The 23,792-nt window shown below is 33.7% G+C and overlaps 1 pseudogene; it reads left to right on the top strand.

Moving 5' to 3' along the window:
• LOC149558970 (L-type lectin-domain containing receptor kinase IX.1 pseudogene) overlaps window positions 1-11,265 on the top strand; it is a 31,843-nt pseudogene extending 20,578 nt beyond the window's left edge.
• Window positions 11,266-23,792: the final 12,527 nt, after the last annotated feature.

The raw sequence follows: 23,792 nt of genomic DNA, 5'->3' as shown, positions 1-23,792 counted from the left end.
ATGTTATTTACGTAATGAATCTTGATGAGCAAGATACAATAAAGTTTTGATTATTTTTGATCATATCAAATTTTTGAACCTAACAGGATCTAATGCCACCCAAAAAATTCTAAGCAATTACCTTAAAAGGTTTAGGTTTTGAAGAGGAGTTAGAGAGGCAGACGTTGGAATTTTTGTTATTAGTTACTTGATCAAAGAAAGTATAATTCTCATAATGTAGGAAAAGATTTCCAAAAATCATGCGTGCCTCAATCTCAAAGGGACAATATTTCAAAATCTATTGTGTTCTCATTGTGTAGCAATAAGTTCAATCTGCTATTGATAGGTCATTTCTACATTGGGAAAGCCCAAAGAGATTATTTGTGTCAATCCCTAATGTCTTCAGCAAGCAATGAGAAAATATTTTTCAGATTTTCAATCAAAGTGGTGGGATTTAAAGTGTTAACCATACTGTAATCATGATTAACCTTATCAATTTGGGGATATGATTCTAAATGAAGAACAAAATTAGGTATGGCTAAAATTATGAGCACATATAGGAAAATCTATTAGAGGTTGGGTTTATATTTGGACTTTCCATGATGAAAGCGCATTGCTAAATTCTCATTCAAGTTGTCTTTTACTATAGAAAAATGAATACTATGACCTCTTCAAAATTTAAAATCCTTTCACCTTCTTGCACATTCTCTTGACTTCTGTCAGGATTCTTCTAGGGTTTTCATCATTCGTTCAACAACTTTCAAGTAAAAAAGGAACCTACTTTTATGTGTTTTATCCTTTGCATTCTTGTCAAATACATGAAAACTAAAAACTAGATTTTTGATTTGAACCCTAGTCTCAAATGTTAGGCTAATCAAATCTGCTATATTGTTGGTAGTGCCATGAGAATGGAAGGAGTGGGCATAAAGTATATTGGAGTTTGAAGAAGGAACGAACAAAACCAAACTATCTATTGAAGGCATTTGTCCTGAAGAATAATTGGGAACAAAAAAATCCTTCAATAATAACTATATGGAAGATGCTCCTCAACACTACAATCTTTTCAATAAATATCATAGAGAGATGAAACACTTGGCACATGAAATCTTGAAAGAAAAAAACACTTACCACATGAAATCTTGATAGAAAACTAACTTCTCCCCCAAACTGTAAGAGGTTTTATGCAAATAAACTTTGCTAATTGCAGCTATTGGACTATTGTAATACATCATCAGATAGGAGAAGTGCAATGTCTACCATAGATGCTTCTATTAAATATAGTAAAAAAAATATTTAAGACTTCATCGTTGGCTGTGGGCTAGAGGATGATGTGTATGGTATTAAGGCCATACATTCGCATAAATGGGGAATAAAAACCATGGTTGTAAAGGACGTTCAATACTAAAATAAATGCATTGATATAAACAATATAGTGTCTCTAAGTTGTGATTCCCATGTGACTTGAATCATGAATTTTACAACAAAGCTTATGAAATGTCATTACACGTATAACTTTTCTAGGTACAAAAGTATTTTTATCTAACCATTGCTGATGTATGAAAGCTTAATTTTAATTACAAGTCAAAAAGGAAAATTTTTATTAATAGATGAATTTCTTTAAAAGCTTAAGATATTTATAGGAGTTTGTTGAATTGAATGAACATAATTTGTAAGGAAACTCGGGTGTGGAAACAGCTTCCTACACTAATCTCATAAGGAAAGTATGGTGCAAATCCTTTTAAAATCTTCTACACTTACAGATTCAATATCATGTAAACAACAATATTGTAGCCAACCATACATACAAACAATAGATAGAGAAAGAACACATAATACAAAGATTTTTCGGTGGGGAAAAACCTTTTGGTAAAACAACCCCACCCCTCCAAAACTTGCATAATGTATTATCTTCAACACAAGATTACAATACACTTGCAATGCAACATCAACAATAGAAGACTCCAGCAGCACCTCAGTACCTGCAAACTTTCATCTATCATAATATTGCATTACAACATGCAATACTCCTTTTATGAACATCTTAAGACCCAAAAAAATGCCCATAATGGAGTTGGGCATTTTTTCATGGCTCAACCACCAAGAAACATGCACAATGCCACATGTACATCCAATACCAAGAAAAGGGCATCCACCCCTTGAATAGACAATGAAAGCTTGTCATAGAATCTGCCAAAAATAGTGGTCACAAGAGAAGTGTAAGGGAATCCATCATACCAACCTATTTTTGGCATATTCTCTTACACACACCAACCACTCATTCTTGGGCGCCCAAATAGGCCTCATGTCATAAGATGCTCTTACACCTGTCATAGCTCATTCCTTAAATAGCTCTTACACATCATAGGAATCCGTCATAACCATTTCAGCCATGATCTCCTTCACACACTTCAAGATGCTGACACATGTAAGTGATCAACATGTCAACTAGACATGTACACTCACATTTACATATTAATTGCAAAAATTCATTTTACAAAACAAATAATAATAAGAATATGAATTATACAAGGTTGAGACACCTTATTCCTAAAATTCTCCAACTTTTCGAACACCTTGTAAGAGCAATCAGGAACATAACAGGAACTAACTGCTATAGGCCGAAAGGCCCATATACTTCGAACACCATCTGAACTTCTCAGTGCCCACTTGTTTCATTAATGCATATGCAACATTCTTCACAGTATCTACCTTCTCCAAATTTACCTTTCCATCTTCCACCATATCTCTGACAAAGTGAAACTGCACATCAATGTGCTTTGTTCTGGCATGGAAAGTTGGATTCTTCACAAGCCAAATAGCACTCTGACTGTCACACCAAATAGTAATATGTTCTGCATCAACACCAACATCAAAACACAATCTCTTAAGCCAAATGGCTTCCTTACAAGCATGAGTAGTATCCATGTACTCAGCTTTTGTAGTGGACAAAGCAACCACAGGTTGTCGCTTACTCATCCAACTGATGGCACCACCAAACATAGTGAACACATAACCACTGGTGGATCTCTTGCGATCAATATCACCTACCCAATCTGAATCCACAAACCCATGAATACAAACTAAATGTGGAGATCTAGAAGAGTTACCATGATAACATATGGAGTAATCTGATGTACCCCTCAAATATCTAAATACTCGCTTAACTGCATCCTAATGTATCCATCAAGGATTAGCCATAAACTGACTTAGGACTCCCACTACTTGGGCAATGTCTGGTCTAGTACAGACCATAGCATACATAAGACTGCCAACTGCACTAGCATAAGGTACTCTACTCATGTCCTCCACCTCACTAGGAGATTTTGGACAATCATCTACAGATAACTTTGTTCCCACGAAAATAGGAACACATAGTGGTCTACAATCTACCATGCTGAACCTATCCAACACAGACTTCACATCCTTACTCTGACTCAACCAAAGTTTTCTGTTAGACCTATCTCTACTGATTTCCATACCCAAGATGTACCTAGCTGCCCCAAGATCTTTCATCTCGAACTGTGCTGACAACTGAGATTTAAAATCAGAAATCATACCCTTACCCTTCCCAAACAACAACATATCATCAACATATAATGCAACAATAAGAAGGCGATCATTTTCAACTCTGAAATAAACACAATGATCTGATTTTGATCTTACAAATCCAATTGACAACACAAAGGCATGAAACTTAAGGTACCACATCCTAGGAGATTGCTTCAAACCATATAGAGATTTCTTCAATCTGCAAACAAAGGATTCTTTACCTTTAACAATGTAGTGCTCAGGCTGTGACATATAAATCTCTTCCTCCAAATCACCATGAAGGAAAGTTGTCTTCACATCCATCTGTTCTATCTCTAAATCATACAATGCAGCAAGAGATAATAGAAATCTAATGGATGTCAACTTTGCAACATGAGAGAATATTTCACCATAATCTATTCCCTCTACCTGTGAATACCCCTTTGCAACCAATCTAGCTTTGTACCTTTCAACACTGCCATCTACATAGAATTACTTCTTGAACACCCATTTACAGCCAACAGGTTTTCTCCCTTTAGGAAAAGGTACAAGGTCCCATGTTTTATTTTTCTCTAATGAAGCCATCTCATCATCCATAGCCTCAATCCAGGAACCTGCATCTTCCATGCCCAAAGCCTCTTTCACAGATCTAGGCTCATCAGTGTTAGTATTCAAAGAAAAAGCACAACTGGAATCTAACATAGAATAACCAAACCTTTCTGGTTGCTTTCTTTCTCTCGTGGATCTCCTCAAGGGTTGAGGTTGAGGTTGTTCTTCCTCTTCTTCTGAACTATCAGAGCTGCTAGAGCTCTCCTCATCATTAGACCCAACATGTTCTCTCTGTTCAGTCTTCTCAGGGGTAGGAGGCAACCGAACAAGATCTCTTTTCTTTTCTTTTTCATCTAGTTGTAGCACAATAGGAGAAGATGTTAGCTCTCTAAAAATAACATTTCTGCTATACAACACCTTACTAGTCATAGGATCCCAAAGCTTGTATCCTTTCACACCAACACTGTACCTGATGAAAATACATTTAATAGCTTTTTTTTCCAACTTAGATCTTTTCTCCTTTGGAACATATGCATAAGCTTCACAACCAAAAAAATGAAGATGTCTAATTGAAGGCTTCTTACCAGACCACACCTCCATGGGTGTCTTACCAACAAGAGCTGATGTAGGAGATCTGTTAACCAGATAGCAAGTAGTGGCCATAGCTTCAGCCCAAAACCTTTGTTCTAAACTAGCTCCACTAAGCATACTCCTAGCCTTCTCCATCAGTGTCCTGTTCATTCTCTCTGCAACTCCATTTTGCTTTGGGGTATAGGGAGTTGTCTTATGCCTCTTGATACCTTATTCTTTACAGAACTATTCAAGCTATTCTAAGCAAAACTCACCACCATTGTCAGTTTTCACACACTTAATCTTCTTACTAGTCTGATTCTCTACAAGGGCTTTAAATTCCTTGAATTGACTAAAGACTTGTGTCTTACTTTTAAGGAAATAAATCCATGTCCTTCTACTGTAATCATTTATGAAAGATACAAAAAATATAGACTTGGAGATCGAAGGAACTTTTACAGGACCAAATACATGAGAATGAATAAGATCCAAATCATCAGAAGATTTGTGAGAACTAGAGTAAAACTGAACACGATTTTGTTTACCATATACATAGTGTTCACAGAAGTTGAACTCGAGATTGGAATCATTTAACCCCTCAATGAGATTTATCTTTTTCAGGGTTCTGAGACCCTTCTCACCAATGTGGTCAAGTCTCATATGCCACAACATTTTCTTTTCTGTAGGAAGCTTTCCTTCCAAAGTGTTTGCATTGCCATTAGAACCAATAACCACAGAATTCTTCATTTCTCATTCAGATGGTGAGGATGAAGAACTGTTACATAGAGGAATACATGCATCTAGCTAAAACAAAGTACCTCTCCTCCCTTAGCAAGCACCATCGATCCTCTAATCATCTTACATCCTTCCTTCAAAATAAAAAATTGCACACCTACATCGTTCCGCATACTTATAGATAATAGGTTTCGTGCCAAGCCTGGAATGTGCATAACTCCATTGATTCCCTTTACTCATCCATCAGGAAATTTGATAGTGACCCTTCCACGTCCAACTATCTTCAGGTGAGAATCATCACCCAAGTACACATTTCCACCATCGAACTCTTCATATCTTGAGAACCAGTTTCGATGAGAGGTCATGTGAAAAGATGCACCCGAGTCAACCAACCACACATCATCAGATGCATGGGCTACCAAAGCTAGGATGAATGCATCACCATCTTCTTGAGATTTTTCAGAACCAGAGTCTGAGGCTTTCTTCTTCTTCTTAGGCTCTTTATAGTCTTTACGGAAGTGCCCAATCTTTTCACAGTTCCAACATTTTGCCTTGGACTTATTGGAAGTCTTTGACTTCCCACGGGATTTGGATCTACCCTTATTGTTAGACTTATTGTCATTTTTCTTTCCTCTTTTCGTGGATCTCCCACGAACAACAAGGGCTTCTTTTTCCAAAACGAAAGCCTTTCTCCGCATCTCCTCTGATAGCAGCGAAGACACCACATCATCCATTTTGAAGGTGACTAATGTGCTTCCAAGAGCCATCACAAGATGGTCCCATGAATCCGGTAAAGAACACAAAAGTGTGTAGCAACAATCCTCCTCCTCTAACTTGACACCAGCAGATGTCAACTATGCAGGCAGCAGATTAAATGCATTTAAATGATCCCTTAAGGATCCACCTTCCTCCATTCGCAGAGAATACAACTTCTTCCTTAGGAACAACTTGTTCACCAGAGATTTGGCTTGATACACGGCCCCAAGTCTCTCCCACAAACTATATGCAGTTTTCTCATCTAGAACATTCAAAAGGACTGCATCGGTTAAATAGAGTCTTATGAGATCCTTATATTTACGATCTTTGATATCCCAATCTGCTTGAGTTATAGTTGCTGGTCTTGTAGCACTTGTAGTCGCTTCCCATAGGTCATGATCTTCCAACATGTCTTCCATCTTGAGTTTCCACAACTCAAAATTAGTGCCATTAAATTTCTCCACCTCCATTCTTCCATATGATGAAGTCACCATCTTAATCTGCAAATAAGATTTAGGATGCTTTGCACAAGACTCCCACTCAACTTGAGATTAGCTCAAAAAACCCTACCCAACAACTAGGATCAAAAGTTGATCAAGCTCTGATACCACTTGTAAGGAAACTCAGGTGTAGAAATAGCTTCCTACACTAATCTCATAAGGAAAGTATGGTGCAAATCCTTTTAAAATCTTCTACACTTACAGATTCAATATCATGTAAAAAACAATATTGTAGCCAACCATACATACAGAAAATAGATAGAGAAAGAACACATAACACAAAGATTTTTCGGTGGGGAAAAACCTTTCAGTAAAACAACCCCACCTCTCCAGAACCTACACAATGTATTATCTTCAACACAAGATTACAATACACTTGCAATGCAAGTTCAACATCAATAATAGAAGATTCCAGCAGCACCTCAGTACCTGCAAACTTTCATCTATCACACTATTGCATTACAACATGCAATACTCCTTTTATGAACATCTTAAGACCCAACAAAATGCCCATAATGGAGTTGGGCATTTTTCATGGCTCAACCACCAAGAAACATGCACAATGCCACATGTACATCCAATACCAAGAAAAGGGCGTCCATCCCTTGAATAGACAATGACAACTTGTCATAGAATTTGCCAAAAATAGTGGTGACAAGAGAAGTGTAAGGGAATCCGTCATACCAACCTATTTTTGGCATATTCTCTTACACACACCAACCACTCATTCTTGGGCGCCCAAATAGGCCTCATGTCATAAGATGCTCTTACACATGTCATAGCTCATTCCTTAAATAGCTCTTACACGTCATAGGAATTCGTGATAACCATTTCAGCCATGATCTCCTTCACACACTTCAAGATGCTGACACATGTAAGTGATCAACATGCCAACTAGAAATGTACACTCACATTTACAGATTATTTGCAAAAATACATTTTACAAAACAAATAATAATAAGAATAGGAATTATACAAGGTTGAGACACCTTATTCCTAACATAATTTAGCTTTATTGAATAAAATTGAATAAAATGTATAAAGAATACAAATTGAAAATAAAATTATAAAAGAAATTGAACATGTAATCTTATCATATCAACTAAAATTCAAATCCAAAATATTTAATAAATAAAAGATTTCAAAAATATCACAAGGCTAATAGATAATGACTTTAAATTTATTATAACTCTTTAAAAATTACTAAGATTTCTAAAAATTAACATAAAAACATTTAATAGAAATTATTTTTACATAGATATTCTTTAAAATTCTATATGTATTTTTCATGTTCGTCATGTTTCATATCTTCATTGATTTATAATAAATAATGGTCAATGATTGAATTCAAATATTCTACCTCTGCATCATATGCAAATTTTAATTTTTATTATTATTTTGTATATTCCCACAACTTTTTAAAAGATTACTTTCCACTTAAATTTATAATCTTGTTTATGGATGTTTACATTTTCTTCAATAGCATTCCCTTTCTATTATTGACTGCAATATGATTATTTATTAGATTAGTTTGGAAAAAAGATGTATACAATAATCTTAGTTATTTATATGTATAATTTATCAATTGACATTTGAAATAGATATGATATCTTGATGTCATACATCTAAGAAAGATTTAAATCTGTATGTCATATATCAAACAAAAATCTAAAATTTTAATAAGACACTATATCAAAATCTAAAAATTTGAGGTCACTTTATGAAATATTACAACTCAATGAAAATAAAAGAAGGTTTAAGAAAATACCGGTGCAACTAAGACCAATACAGTTGCAAGACAATGAAAATTCATTTAAAATAGTTCATAACACAAGTAAATTACAAAGCAAATGGCATAAGTTTGAAACAAGCAACATTCACTACATTTTCAGCACTAAACAAATCTATCTTCCTTCTTAGACCAAAAAACAGAAACTCCAGCTCCACCAGAACGTTTGTTATTATTATATTTTTATAACTAGTCACATGACAATTACAATATGCGAGATGGCATTGAGCATGGCGTTTTCCTCTTGTTACATATGCTCGGTGTCGTGAACGTCAACGTATTACTAACTCTAGTTGTTATCCTTTTATCCATAAATCTAAACAAACTTGGGGTCTCTCTTTCGTTATTATATATACTTGGCGTCGTGAACTTCAATATAGTACCAACTGTAGTCATTATCTTTATCCATTTATGCAAAAAAAAAAAAATTTCCTTTCTTCAAAGTTGTATACTACTTCAATAATAAATATTTATAAATTTTCAACGAGAGAAACACAACCTTGCAGGCCTGGGAGGTAGATTACGGCCACTTGGTACTGTCTAAACCAAACAAAGCAACTTACAGAGAATGCAATCATTTGGAAACGTAATTGCCCACTGTCTCAAGTCATTTGAGAGTTACTGATTTATCTTATATCTTTAGTTCGTATGTCTGAAGGGAATTTGCCGGCTTGACGAGCGACTAAATAGATGGGATAATCATAACGCTTCATGGCATCCAAAACTAGGCCTTTGTACTCAGGCTTTTACCAAGTCAATTGAAAGAATGGCCGAGCTCTGCCATGCTTCCTCTTCTCTACTCTTCTCTTGTGTTGCCGCTTCTCTCATTTTTATAGCACATGCAGGAAACCTTAGCTTTTCATTCGCTCCCAACATTGGTTTCTTAACCGAAAATGATGCCTATTTCCAAGGAGAGATGCGTCTTACAATATATCAATATATTGTAACAATATATCAATTCCGCTTTGGAACAGCTCCTCTCGAGCTCTGGCGAACTTCTCTACCCATTTCCAATTCGTCATCGGCGCGAGCAACGACAATCGAAAGGGTTATGGAGAGGGACTCGCTTTCTTCATGGCCCCTTTCGACTTGAAGCAGCCTTTCAACGCAACGGGAAGTGGTCTCGGACTGTTCAACGACACAACCAAAAATGGATCATACTATCAGATGGTTGCTGTGGAATTTGACAGTTACAAGAATGAATGGGATCCTGATGACAACCATGTCGGTATTAACGTCAATAGCATTTACTCTAAGGTAAATGCTTCGCTGACAACCGTAGAAATGTCCAGTCTTTGTGATAGAAAGCTCAAGAATGGAAAAATATGGGACACGTGGGTGAAATCTGACGGGTGGGCAAAGAAGCTGCGATTGTTTCTCAGGTGTAACCCTAGGGGAATAAGTATTTCTAAGCCCATCAAACCAATCTTAACTTATCAAATAGATCTGCGGGAGTTTCTTCCAGAGAACATCAGGATTGGCCTCTCGGCTTCGACAGGTTTGTCCTCAGAGACACACACTGTTTACGCCTGGAATTTCTCTTGTCAATATTCCTGGGGATCATCAATTGTCCCTGTCCCAATCAAGGCTCCATATGAAAAGAGCAGTCCAGTTGAATATCCCGGAAATCGCAACGGAAACAAGAGCCATATACGTGATATACTCATGGCAGTCTTCTGTACCTCTCTGGTCATCTGCGGTTTCATTTTCCTTGGCTGGTGGCGTTATCTGAGAAGAAGCGAATGCTGTGGTGATGCAAGGGAAGAGATCGATGTGGAGCTGGACCAATGGTTTTCTCACGGCCCACGAAAATTCTCCTATGCGGAGCTCACCACTGCGACTACAAATTTCAGCGATGATGGAAAGCTTGGCCAAGGAGGCTTCGGTGGCGTTTACAGGGGCGTCCTGCCATGCACAAAGGAACAAGTGGCTGTGAAGAAAATATCCCAAGGATCGAGTCAAGGAAGAAAGGAGCATGTTTCTGAGGTTACTATTATCAGCCGGCTGAGACACTGTAATCTTGTTCAGCTTTTAGGATGGTGCCATAAAAAAGGCGACTTGCTGCTTGTCTACGAGTACCTTCCTAATGGGAGTCTGGATAATTATATATTTGGGGAGAAGAAGGGTGCTCTGGATTGGGACCGCAGGTATAATACCGCCTGTGACTTGGCCTCTGCTGTTGTTTACCTCCACGAGGAATGGGACCAGCTTGTTGTGCACCGAGATATCAAAGCGAGTAATGTAATGTTGGATTCCAATTTTAATGCCAAGTTGGGAGATTTTGGTTTGGCGAGACTGATGGAGTGTGATCATGTAGCTTCCCATACGACCGTGGTGGCGGGGACACTTGGGTATTTGGCGCCCTAGTGTGTAATGACAGGGAGGGCCGGTCCAGAGGCAGACGTGTTCAGCTTTGGGGTGGTCACTTTGGAAATCGCCTGCGGAAGACGGCCCGTTGACCGCTGTCTAAAAGAACACAATTGTAGAGTGGTAGAGTGGGTTTGGGATTTATACGGACGCGGTGAGATTTTATGTGCTGCGGATGAGAAACTGGATGGAAAGTTTACCGAGAAGGAAATGGAGAGGATGGTGTTGGTGGGTCTTCTGTGCTCTCAGCCAGACCCAGCGTCAAGGCCCAAAATGAGAGAGGTTTTGAAGATATTGAAAGGGGAAGCTGATTTGCCATTTATTCCTCTGGCTTTACCTGTGGCTGTGTATAGCCAGGGCCTTCTTCCTCATCTAATCTCGAGCTTGTCGGTTTGTACGTCTTCAACGGTGTCAAGCTTCCCGGATAAAATGTCGTCAAGCATTCCGAATAAAATGACGACGTCTCTTCTATTCGACGCAAATCCTCGTTAGTTTTCCTAAATTCGGCTAGGCTTGTTTTTTTTCCTCTTATTTTCAGTATCCATCATTGATTTCCTCATACGCCGAAATTTCTAAACGAAATACGATGCTCTTTATTCACCCAATCGAATAAAGCTGAAATCTTTTTTCTAAGCTCACGCATCTTTATGGGTGTAAATTTCGATATAGGAATGTAAATGTGAAATCAACATCAAAAAATAATAATAATTTGGATTTACATTTGACATGAATACCTTCATTTGTTTAATAGAATTTGTAATTGATTGATCCCTTTTTTCTTGCGGGTGGGGGGGGGTTTAGAGTTCACGTTGGGATTGGAGAATTTGATGCTCTTTAATATTATTTTAAAAATCAAACGGAAGTGCATGTCATTCTTCAATTAGGGATTAAGGATTGTACCTCAGATAGAATTTATATTTTAAGTTGAGTGGGACATTATAATCGGAGCAATTCTTTAATTAATGGAATTCTTACGCATATATATACAACTCAATTCAAGGCTAAGAGATAGAACTTAATAAATTTAATAGCTGTACATAAATTCTTAATTAAAATAAGAATATTGAGATGAGACAATTTGTTTTATAAATGAACATGCCAATCAATATATTTTTAATTGTTGAAGTAGATATGAAACTAGTAGGAATAGATTCATAAAATTGTAATGCTTGTATAATATAAATGTAAATTTACATATGACAAGTGAAGTGTATAGAGGATAATTAAAATGTAAAAGAGGGCATGCCAATACAAAATATCACATGAAGTAAGAATATTCATAGATGTTTAAAAAGTTTAAGATAAATATGCAACTATTTCAAAGCAATCGATTAAAGTTTGTTGTGTGCTTTAAAAATCAATAATATTAGTCAATATATTTACATAAGATAATTGAACTAAAAAAGATCAAGAATAAACATGAATGCATCCCCTATTCTAGGGGTAGGTTTCTTTGTCTTCTATTCATTTTGTGGATGATGAGGTATGAAGGGGACATCTACTTACAACCCCTACTACATGCCATTCAATCAAAGGTTGTAGAAACATCCCTTGACCATTTGGGGATTACTTTCTTTTATGCTTATAACCAAGAAAAAATAAAAAGTAATGATTTATGTTTTCTATTTTCTTTAGATCATTCATAGTTTTGGTAGGCTTGAAAATTGAATGGTTAGGCTCTTATGCCCATTTGGTGCCCTTCATCAGCTATTTTGTAATGATATTCTAATATATTTTCCTATATTAACTAACCTAGTGTTTTCAAGTTTTCTTTCAGATATTTTTCAATAAAATGAATGTTCACATGAAATTATTTTTCTATCAAAGTGTGTGTTTCTTATTCATTTTTTGACAAGTAATGTCAACAATTGCATGTTTAGTGCATTACTTTGGACAAATATAGAGATCTAATACACATTGTTGATACATCCTATGAATAACACAAATATCTCAGTAAGATCACATGAATAAGAGAAGTATATGTTTAAAATCAATAGTAACAGTGAGAAAATTTCTAAGATAACTTTGTACAACCATAGAAAATACTATTTAGCTTCATATTAGTCTAAAAATATGCCTCTAAAAACTCCTAATGCATCTATGGACTTTAGTCGATGAAGAAAAACTAGGAAAATTGGTTGCATATATAGCAATGGTAAGTCTAGAGATTACAATATATTAGTGTGAAAATCCTTTAGATATGTATATATAAATTTGTATAGTATTGTCCCTTGAAAATGGACCTCCAGGAGACATCCTAGAGATGCGTTTGACATTGTCCTCTTATCCTAGTGTCAAAATCCTTGTAGAACATCGAAAAAGATAAATTTAGAGCTTTAAATAAATACAATGATTCAAGAAAAAATATGTCAATCAAGAATATATATTCAATAAGAATACTATATAAATTCATGAGTAATGAGGTACTTGGAAATATTTTTGAAATAAAATGGTAAGTTGAAATATAACTAGGCAACAATATATCAACACTCTTCTATCTAAGAAATGTATGTATTTCTTTTATTTTCAAAACAACTAGATATAAGGATATTTAATAATAGTTGTAGACTTTTCAATCAAATAGAATCCATTCTTGATCAAAGAAAAGAATACACCATTTTATCTCATTGGCTAATATATTGATGCAAATAATGTTGAAACTTAATCAATAATTTACATAAATATATGATTCCAACTTTAACAAATATATGTGAACTAGGAAAGTGATTCCATACAAAACTACTAAAGAACTCACCTAAATTACCATGAACAAGTTGCAATGGAAATTTAGATACTTTGAATATAAGTTGCATTAGTCTAGACTTATTACAAACTAGACTCGTTTAGGAAAAATATAGTTGAAAAGAATTTATTCATTATATGTTAGTGCACATGATTAAAAATAATGTTAAATAGTAAAACACACTTTTGATGCATTTATTAAATATATCCCTTACATTCAAAACTATTTCATACAATGAGTAATATTATGTTTTAAACTTATATTTTGTCTCTTTACATTTTATTATCATTTCTCTAGGAACATTTGTATTCATATTACATGTTTTGATTACTATTTATTATCTCCATGTGAGACATTTATGTCAAAAAAAAATCCTATAACCAACTAATTAATTTTTTTACATGGATACTCACATGTATGGAGTCTCAAAAATTTATTATACTAAGAGAGGTTGATTAGAAATTTAAAAATATCATTCAAATCTATCCATATCAATATATAAAAGTACAAATAAGCTTTCTTTGTTCAAGAAAGGCAAAGTGCTTCAAAAGGTTCCTTGAGAGGTGTGACGGTCTTCTAGAAAAAATTTCTCATTCATGGTGAGGTTATTTTCTCTAGAAATAATATCAATTTTATCAATTTTACTCATAATAGTGATACTTTCTCTTGGATTCTCTCTAATGTCTATGCATCCAATTCTAAAAATGAGGGGTTAGTTTTTTTTAGTAAGGAGGGGTTTGTTTAGAACATATATTTTGGATTTCTTGTGGTTGTTTATGGGAGATTTTAATCATCCCTAAATGAGAATCATAAATTGGAGCAACTTTCTTCTGAAGTTCTTCTAGATGGGTGACTCAATTTTATGATTGTCATTAACTTGCATGCTCTATTGGATGTGAATCTTCAAGGGTGTTCTTATACATGGTCTAATTACTAGGAGGTTAAGAATCATACTAAGGTTAGACTTGACATAGCTCTTATTTCGGGTGATTAGCTCAATGGGTTCAAGTATTCCCTATCTTCCATCACTAAGATAGGGTCCAATCACTTCCCAATTTCTTTATTGGCTAAGCCTTTGACTTTGAAACATGAATTTACCTTAAGGTTTGAAAGGGTCTAGATGGAATAACCCAACTTCAATAATATTTTTTAGGATTGATGGATTGTTAAGATTGAAGGGTCAACAATGTTCAAGATTTCTAAGAAACTCAATTGTGCTAAAATATGGTTAAAGTGTTGAACAAGGAGGATTTTAGAGATATCTTTTCGTCAAAACTATAATTGGAAAAATTGTTATGTTGTCATTGATATCAAATGTTATTGGTAAGACATTTTATAACATTGTAGAGTTCCATATCTTTTGATTGATGAATAGGATTTGAAAAGAGAGATAACAAGGTGAACTAGTAAAGTTGTCGAGTAAATAGGAGTAAGTATGATGTAATTACAATGCTCATTTGAATAGCTAGTATTTTGACAATATAGTATGTTGTTAGGTCATTATATTGTGTGAAGAATCTAGCTCATGATTGATGAAAGTCAAGAAGATAAGTAAAATGCTAAGCTTCATCTAGTGAAAGGTTACTAGCTCAATGAAAAGATGAAGTAGAAGATTAAGGAACTCAAGTAATGACCTAACAACATACTATATTTTCAAATACTAGCTTATCAAAATAGTATCAATTGATTGTTTGTAATGACCAAGAAGAGAGAAATAATAGAAACCAAGTGTAAGCTGAGAAAGATGGATTACTAAAGATTGGGCTACCTATTGATGATCAAGATGAAGAACATAGTGATGATCAAGCATCAAAAATTAACAATTTGTGAAAGAATCAAGATTTGTGGCTGACATTGTTGAATTAATAGATTGGTCAAAGTATGCAAAAGATAAGGATTGATGAGTTGTTGTATTTAATGTATGAATTGAGTTTGTTAAGAAACATAAGGTGAATATTTAATGAAAAGTTTTTAGAAGTGGATTTAGCATATTTCTCAAAGAGGAAGAGATATTCATTTAGTTACCATAAAGAGAGATTTTATTGAAGTAGTTATCTATGCTATGATCAACAAGAAGGAGAGATTGAATAAGAAAGAGGGAGAATCTAAGGTATTACCAACAATATAGAAGAATCTAATTGATCTCATGATCTAATATGATAGAGGAATCTTATGTCTTTCATATTAGAGTTACATGGATGCAAATTAGAGTGAAACTAAAAGAAAGAGACTATTGGACACAGAGATGAGAACTGGAATGAACAAAAGATATTAAAGAAAATTTTCTATCTGATTTTAGTGTCATATATAGATGATTGATGAAGAGGATTTGAGAATAATGTCATAACGAAAGCACCTAGAGGAAATGTTGAGTTATGAGAAGAAACTACAATGGACACTTCATTATTTAGACTTTGAAAAGATAAAGTGATTTTTCAAATAATGTTACAAGTGAAGAAGATAGTTGTATTGAAGCCTTGAAGAAGTGATCAAAGATTGACCAAATGCATAGGCTTAATTGAGCAACACAGTAGAAGATTAAGAAACATGAAGTTTATGCCGAGAGGATAGTTGTATTGAAGCCTTGAAGAAGTGATCAAAGATTGACCAAATGCATAGGCTTGATTGAGCAACACAATAGAAGATTAAGAAACATGAAGTTTATGCCGAGTAATGCTAGGGTCGATCAAGAAATAGTATGTGTTGAGCAAAAATAGGGTTGACCAAGTATTAGTATTGATTGATTGATAGTGTATGTATTGAACAAAATATTAGTAGCGAACAAGTATTCTTGTGATGATTGAGTGTGATAACATAGTGTTGGCCAAGGGAAAACATTTTGAGAGTGAATGAGAAATTGTAATTTCTAGCAGACAGAGTCAATTCCTTGGAATATGCATAGTGTGTTGAAGATAAGGATTGATGAATTGAAACATTTAAATCAAGGGAAACTATGTTTGTGTATTTCTATGCAAGAATACAATATCAAGTTTGGAGAAGTTTCTATAAGAGAAAATAAGAGATGCAATGTTGGAAGGATTCAATGAATCTAACCAGAACCTAAGCTCTACGGTGGTGTTTAAGCGAGAAAAGATCATAATTACCTATTTAAGGAGGTACAAGGGCTTACCTTAGAGAGTTGTTAAAGGTTGGAGTAGTTGTTGATGCCACTGATTGGTTAACTTGAGTAGAAGGCTGAGAAGAGTTCAGAAGGAGTGAAGTGTAATTACTTGAAGGGTTTCGATAAAAATTAGATATTAAGATGACTATGAAGGCTAGTTAGTGGATCAATTTTTGAATTGAACCAAGATCTATATTTGAAAAGTAAGTTATATTTTTTAGATCAAAACATGTTTCTACTTTCTAACAATTTTATTAGTTTGAAATCCTTTAGTCAAGGTATAAAAGACTACACAATTATTTGGTAAAGATTGGTTTTGTAAGAATTAATGATAACAACATCTTATATTTGAAGATAGATAAAAATAAAGAGGCATTTCTATTTGAAATATTTGTTGGTGATATCATATTAGGAGGAAAGGAAGAATTATGTAAATCATTTGCAAATGAGATGAAGAAAGAATCTAAAACGTCTATATTTGGTGAGATCAAATTCTTTGTAGGCTTACAAGTATATCAAATAAACCAACATATCTTCATTACACAATCCAAATACATCAAGGTGATATTGAAAATATTTGGAATGAAAGATTCAAGACCAAATAGTATATATATGGCCACTAGAAATAAATAATCTAAGAATAATCATTCTACTGATGTGAACCAAACATTGTATAGATCAATCATTTAAAAACAACAATATGTTTTTCACAACAGACCTGATATTGCATTAGTAGTTGAGATAGTTGCAAGATTGTTTGCAAGTACTAAGGAGAATCACATGAAAATAGTGAAAAGGATATTGTGTAGTTTTTTCCCCTAGTTCACATTTTATCATTATTGCAAAACTCTTCTAGGCCAGTTTCTATGCTTGATGATTAGTAGCATTATTTTTGAGATTATCAAATATTGTTTCATATTTTGTCAATTTTATAATGAGATTACTTGGTACTCTATACTTCATCTATGCATGATAATTATTAAAATATTTTAAGTTATTGATGATGATTATGTAAGGTCCCTCCTTGCATGTACTTGTTAAATATGAATTTGTCTGTTAAATCTGTTGTAGGAGATTAGACTGGATATGGAGTAATGTTGTATGTTTTAGATTTCCTAATGAAAATTGAGATTTGCAGATACATCCATGTTTTAATACTTAAAGATTGGAGAACTGCTATGTTTTCTCGACTGTTTAAACATTATTTTGCACTAACAATGATACAAGGTGTTTTACTTGATGATGATGTTATTGATTATGGTACCTCAATGATTAGGATTATATGCATTTAGATAGTTCAGTATTCGTTATTGGTGATGTTATGATGTTTAGGTATATGCATGCCTAACGATGATTATTCTAATACTTAATCCAAATTAATGAATAAGTTATATTTCATATTGATTATGTAATTACTGATGATTAGATGTGTGTAGAAATGAGAAATGATTACTTAAATAAAAGATTTATGTTTTAATTTATGTAATTTACCTGATACGTTATATGCATATATGCATGTGATTTTCTTGTGTTACTGATATGTGCAATGAGTGTGCAGGATATTTTAGCCAAAAAATCTAATGGAGAAACAAAACTGAACCCTATGTACCAATTGTGAAAACCAGGGTTGAATCTAACAAAAGATGCAAACCCCATTGTTCATGTTTCATTTGAATGAATGTATCATTTTGTAATCTTTAAATGTTAATGATTCGTAACAATGTTTTTATAGTGTCACTTGACACTCGTGAATTGTATATGCATTGCAGCATGATAGTTAGGATTAACTGAGTAACCTAAATATCTAAGTTAGATTAGGTTAGTTACCTTTTTCCTAATCAGTGAGTAATCAAGGTTAATTACCCTAATCAGGATTAGTGAGTAATCTGAATTTTAGAAGCTTATTAATCCTAAAATTTTCCTAGCTTTTGTTTGGTTCCAAACCCATTCCTAAGGCTTTAAAACATGTTATAATTTTATCCAAGGGGTATGGGTATGGGTTGGGGGTCTTTTCCAACCCCTAAGCCCCTTTTATTGACTTTGGAGATCACTCAAAAAGTCTCATTTTACTCTTGTGCGAAAATTGCAAGTGGCTACCATGAGTTGTCTCACCTCACCTCCACTTAGTGGTTAACCATAGTGTGGGATTGAGTTAGGAGTTTCTAGAATTTTTAGTGGGTGGGAGAAGTTATTGATCCTTTTGGTGGTTGAGTTTGAGACTTATATTTAGAGGCCTTTCTTGGAGTAGTTTAGGTGGTTACCCAATCTCTACATTTAGAGAAGAGTTTTGAAGATTGAAGCAAGGAAGGGGAAACTCTACTCAAACTGGTTCATTTTCCATTACCCCTTTGTGCAGGTAGGAATTCTCATCTCCTTTGTTCAGATTTCATGTTGTTTCATGCTTATGCTACCATGTTGTTGTTTGAATGCTTGTTTGGTTGTGGGTATGTTGGGAAGCTTTGAAAATCTTTTTTTTTTTGGATGATTTCCTTTCATGTTTATGTTTGCAATTTTGAGATTTTCTTGCATGGATGTTTTGGTATTACTCACCCTTGGATAGGGCAGAAGTGACCAATTTTGGGAAAGGTCTCATTAGTTGGACTCCAACCAGTGTAGAGTCTCTTCTCAGGATGAGAAGAGGGAGAAAGGGTAGGGTGTTATGGGCCCCTACCTATTAGCACAAACCTCGTATGAGTATGGCATGTTAAAATGGAAGAATGGAAGTTCTTGGTTTATAGCCCCGATTGGGCATCTGATTTGGTGTTGTGCTTGACTTCTCCTGGTTGGAAGAATCCACCTTTCCCTAGTGTTGATTCATTGTGAATCCTATTGTGTAAACCATGTATGAAGATGCATGTTTGATTGTTTCTTGGTCATGCTTGTTGCAACCTGATCAGATTTTGTTTCCCTCCATGGTTTGTAGAAATGTGTTGTAGAATTTGATATGGAACCCTTGATGAGGGTCATGAAGGAATTTTAATTTAAGTGTTGTAATTTAGGATTGAAATCCTAAGTAATTTGTATCTCAAAACTTTGTTGTAATGCCAATGACACCGGGTTTTCTTCCTGGTTCTTTTCCGGTTGAGCCTTTGAATTAGGTTTGCCAATAAAATGGTGTTTTAGTATATATGCTTGCATTGAGTCTTATAGCTTTGTTTTCAGTTTTGCATATGTAATTTAAAAATTAGATGTGATGGTGTTACCTTACTGCATATTTGTTTATGGTGGGTAATCATATTCGTTTAAATTAGATTAATCAGATAACATGTTGATATATATATATATATATATATATAGCTATGAAATTTTAAGTTTAAAATGTTAAGAAAATTTGCATTCGAGTTGAGTTTAAATTTTATAATTATACATGTGTGTGAGGAAGTTAAGTGAATTTATTTGAATACTTGTTTATTACATTTAATCCTATTATCACTTTTAAAGATTAAAACAAAACTTTTTGGTGTTTTGGGCGTGATATTTTGGTATCAGAGCCAGCTTACGTAACACTTGAGCAATAATGGGTCCATGTAAAGTGTGGACATTTAAAACTACATGAATTAAACCTCCTCTCATATTTTTGTATTTGATTAGAAGGAAAATAATCATATGTTTTATATTAACAAGACATTTGAAACTCTATGTGATAATTCAAATTTAAAAAATAAAAAATAAAAAAATCCCCCCCTTAGCTATATAAATAAACTGGAAAATCCCACCCTTAAAGGAAAAACATAGGGCTTGTGAAAATTTTACATCCTTGGAGAGGAAGGTTTTATTTATTTATTTGGAACAAATTATATTCCACAAGGTTCACTTTCAAGAAAATCTTCAACATTGAAATAATTAGATAGAAATTGTAAATTAATATGAAAGTATAAATAATAGTAAATAGATAAAATAAATACATCTTTATAAGTTATCTCACACACACACACACAAAAAGGTGTATTCAAAATATGCATCTACAGGATGCTGTATTTTGTATGGGGAAAGTTTTAATCCCCTTTAAAACAAAACATATTCTTTATAAAAAATTTTATATATAAATAAATACAATAAAAGAAATATATATAATAATATATATAAAATATCTAAAGTACTCTATGTCTATCCTTACAATTGTATGACCCACTAAACTTCATAAACTTTAATGCCTCCTTATACATCGCAGTTGACACCACTCTCTTGTCTTTTCACTGGGGTCGCTCCATGCTGGGTAACGGTAATGAATTAAGTCTAAGCATGTTTTAAAGTTTCCTTGAATGCCTTATTAATGCAACTCACATCTCCCTCACTGCTAGCCAAAAAATATTGAAATCATCATCATTGCACTATAGGATGCCCTTCCTGCCATCCTTTTTGTGTTGTTATGGCTGCGAACCTATGCAGTGATTTAATGATCCAGACTACCTATCTCACCTATGCTGGACATTGATTCTGCACCATCCAACTTGAGAAATTATAAGACATAATGATCAGATGCATTGGGTGGATGCACTCAACCAATACTGTTGGGGAAGGAGTCTGATTCCCCCTTGATCTACTCCCTTTTACCTTCCTTGGGCCGAGTGATGAAAAGGAGTGCTGATGTCACCCCACTATCCTTTCCCCATAAGTGGGTGCATCACATCAAAAATATCATAAGGATGAGATTCTGGTTTGATAGTGTTTGAAAGAATCTGATTTGGAAGTAACTCCATGATTTGATTGGTGGTTGGAGACATAGATGACTTCATGGAAAACTTACACATTTGTTAATACCCTCCACTAATTATGTCGTGTCTGAATGTCTTTCATTCCTTTTTGTCGACTGCATCAATATTGGCTATAAATAGACTGATGCCCACTCACTGTTAAGGTTGCAATTATTTCTTTTGAAATTTTAGTCTTCTCTTTATCTCCGTATTCATTGGTGATTCCTATGCTAGGTCTTTAGCAAAGGAAATCTATGTATTCTCCAATCATGACAAAATGGATGCCTCCATCATCAAATGAATAATAGAAAGGGCTTCTAGATCCGCTTTCTTCACTTGGAAATGCAAATATGGACTGATAAGCTGTAAAAATTTTATGCCCCACCTGTTATTCAATTTCATGATTACCCTCCACCACCATAATAGGAACTTGAGAAATCAAGGGCTCCATAAACCTTCCCCAGTAATCCCATCGAGGTTGGTAGGTCTCATGTATGGGACTGTCTAGAAAAGAACAAGAGTAACAATCAGAACCAGTTCTGTTGGTCAGATATAGATTTGCATAGGTGACATCCCCAACAAGCAAAATTAAATTTGGCTTATTTCTGCTGAGGTGATCAATGGTTGATGTAGTAGTGTTGTATGTAATATTGTATTGCAAAAAAAAAAAAATAGAGCCCACGTGAGCCTAGCTGGGGAATAGATGATAAAGTTGATGGGTTGGGAATTAAGTTAAATGCTGGAGTTTTGGTTAGTAGTTGGATTTGATATTTAGTGAAGGTTAATAAATAACAAGTGTTAAGATATTATTATTTGTTTAGTGTCAAAAATAAGTAGAAAGTTTTGAATATTATAAAAAAAAAGAAGAAGAAATAATTTTTAAAAAATTACAAAAGAAACTTAAATTGAATTATATGTTAGTTTTAGAATTAGTTTGCATTAAAGTTAGTATGTTTAAGTTTAGGATTATAATTTGGTAAGGGGTAGTTAATAGAGTTTAGGATAAGGTTAGTAAGTGTTAGTATATTTTAGTGATCAGATTATGACTAGTAAGTTAAGGTTAAATTAGTTGTTAACTTTCATTGCTAGAATATGATAAATGTTAGTGTTAATAAAGTTAGCATATGTTTCTAAGTTTTAATGTTAAAATTTCAGAGATTACAATAATTTAGTGGTTAGATATGGGGCTAGTAAAATGTAATTTAGAAATTAGTTAGTTTGTATTTGTTTTAATGTTAAAAGTTAAAGTTGTTGTTAGTTATTAGTTGCTTAGGATTTATTTAGTTAGTAGTTTAGTAGACTGTGTTAGATGTTAGAAAGTAATCAGTTTTATTATTTTGCTTTAACACCTTGTTAGTTGTTGAGTTAGTTTTAATTTGTTAAATGTTAAAATTAGAATTAGTTATCATTATTATTATTTTGTATTATTATTTTAGTTTGTTAGTTAAATAAATTGTTGGTGAATTTGTACGTGTAAGAGTAGTTAGTATGCTTAGTTGATGGGTTAGTATGGAATGAAGATAATTGTTAAAATGAATATGGGTTAAAGTGATATCAAATAGTATGTTTAATTTAGTGTAGATATTAAATTAGTGGTAATTGTTAGTGAGTTAATGTTTTTTTTTTCTTTTTTCTTTTTTAAATATTACGTTAAGTTAGCTGTGTTAGGTGTTAAGATTAGTATAATGTTAGTAGATAAGAATTATCATTCTTTCGAAAATAATACTTGGTTTTGTTTTGGTATAGGATATCAAAATTTTTATAGGGACTAGAGTTATTATGATGGTGCTAGTTATTGTTAAATAACATCCTTAGTAGTTAAGTGAAGAGTAAGATGGAAAATGAACCAGTTAAGAATTCTATGTTATTAGTCTTCTATTAGGATTTAAAATTTATATGAAATTATAGATAAAGAACAATAGCATTCAATACATAATTGGATGATAATTAGAACTTGTGTAAACAATGGTATAACACGGGTAGTAATGTATATATGTATACAAGATCATACCAAATTTAGTGAGAATGATAACATAACTTCAGATGATATGATGTGGTGAATAAAACCTAAGATTCTTCATTTTCCTCAGTAACCTTGGTATGGCCGCATTATGTCAGAAATTTAAATTTTGTGAGTAATTGAATTTATTTCCTTATATGTTTGATTTCAGATTTTTGGTATTATAATGTTCTTCCTTTTTACCAACAATGTGATGTGGGGCTGTTTAGCCAACTTTGTTATTGATGATTCTATTTTTCCTCTAGGTCATGTCTTCACTTCTTGATTTAAATTTTACTATTGTGGCCACTCTTTATTTTCTTTTATTTTCAAAACTTTTGCGTTGGATGTTTCATCCTTGATGTTGAATTTAAATTTTGAGGCACTTCCTTGTGAACTTTATTGGCAAAGTGACATATGATGAGCCTACCAAAGGGATTCTTGACAATCACGTTGATGCAC

This window comes from Cupressus sempervirens, chromosome 5, assembly GCF_028749045.1.
Source record: "Cupressus sempervirens isolate cs-2001-9-10 chromosome 5, ASM2874904v1, whole genome shotgun sequence".
NCBI classification, from domain to species: Eukaryota; Viridiplantae; Streptophyta; class Pinopsida; order Cupressales; family Cupressaceae; genus Cupressus; species Cupressus sempervirens.
The sequence above is the reverse complement of the archived record's forward strand: the minus strand, read 5'-3'. Positions and strand labels throughout refer to the sequence as shown.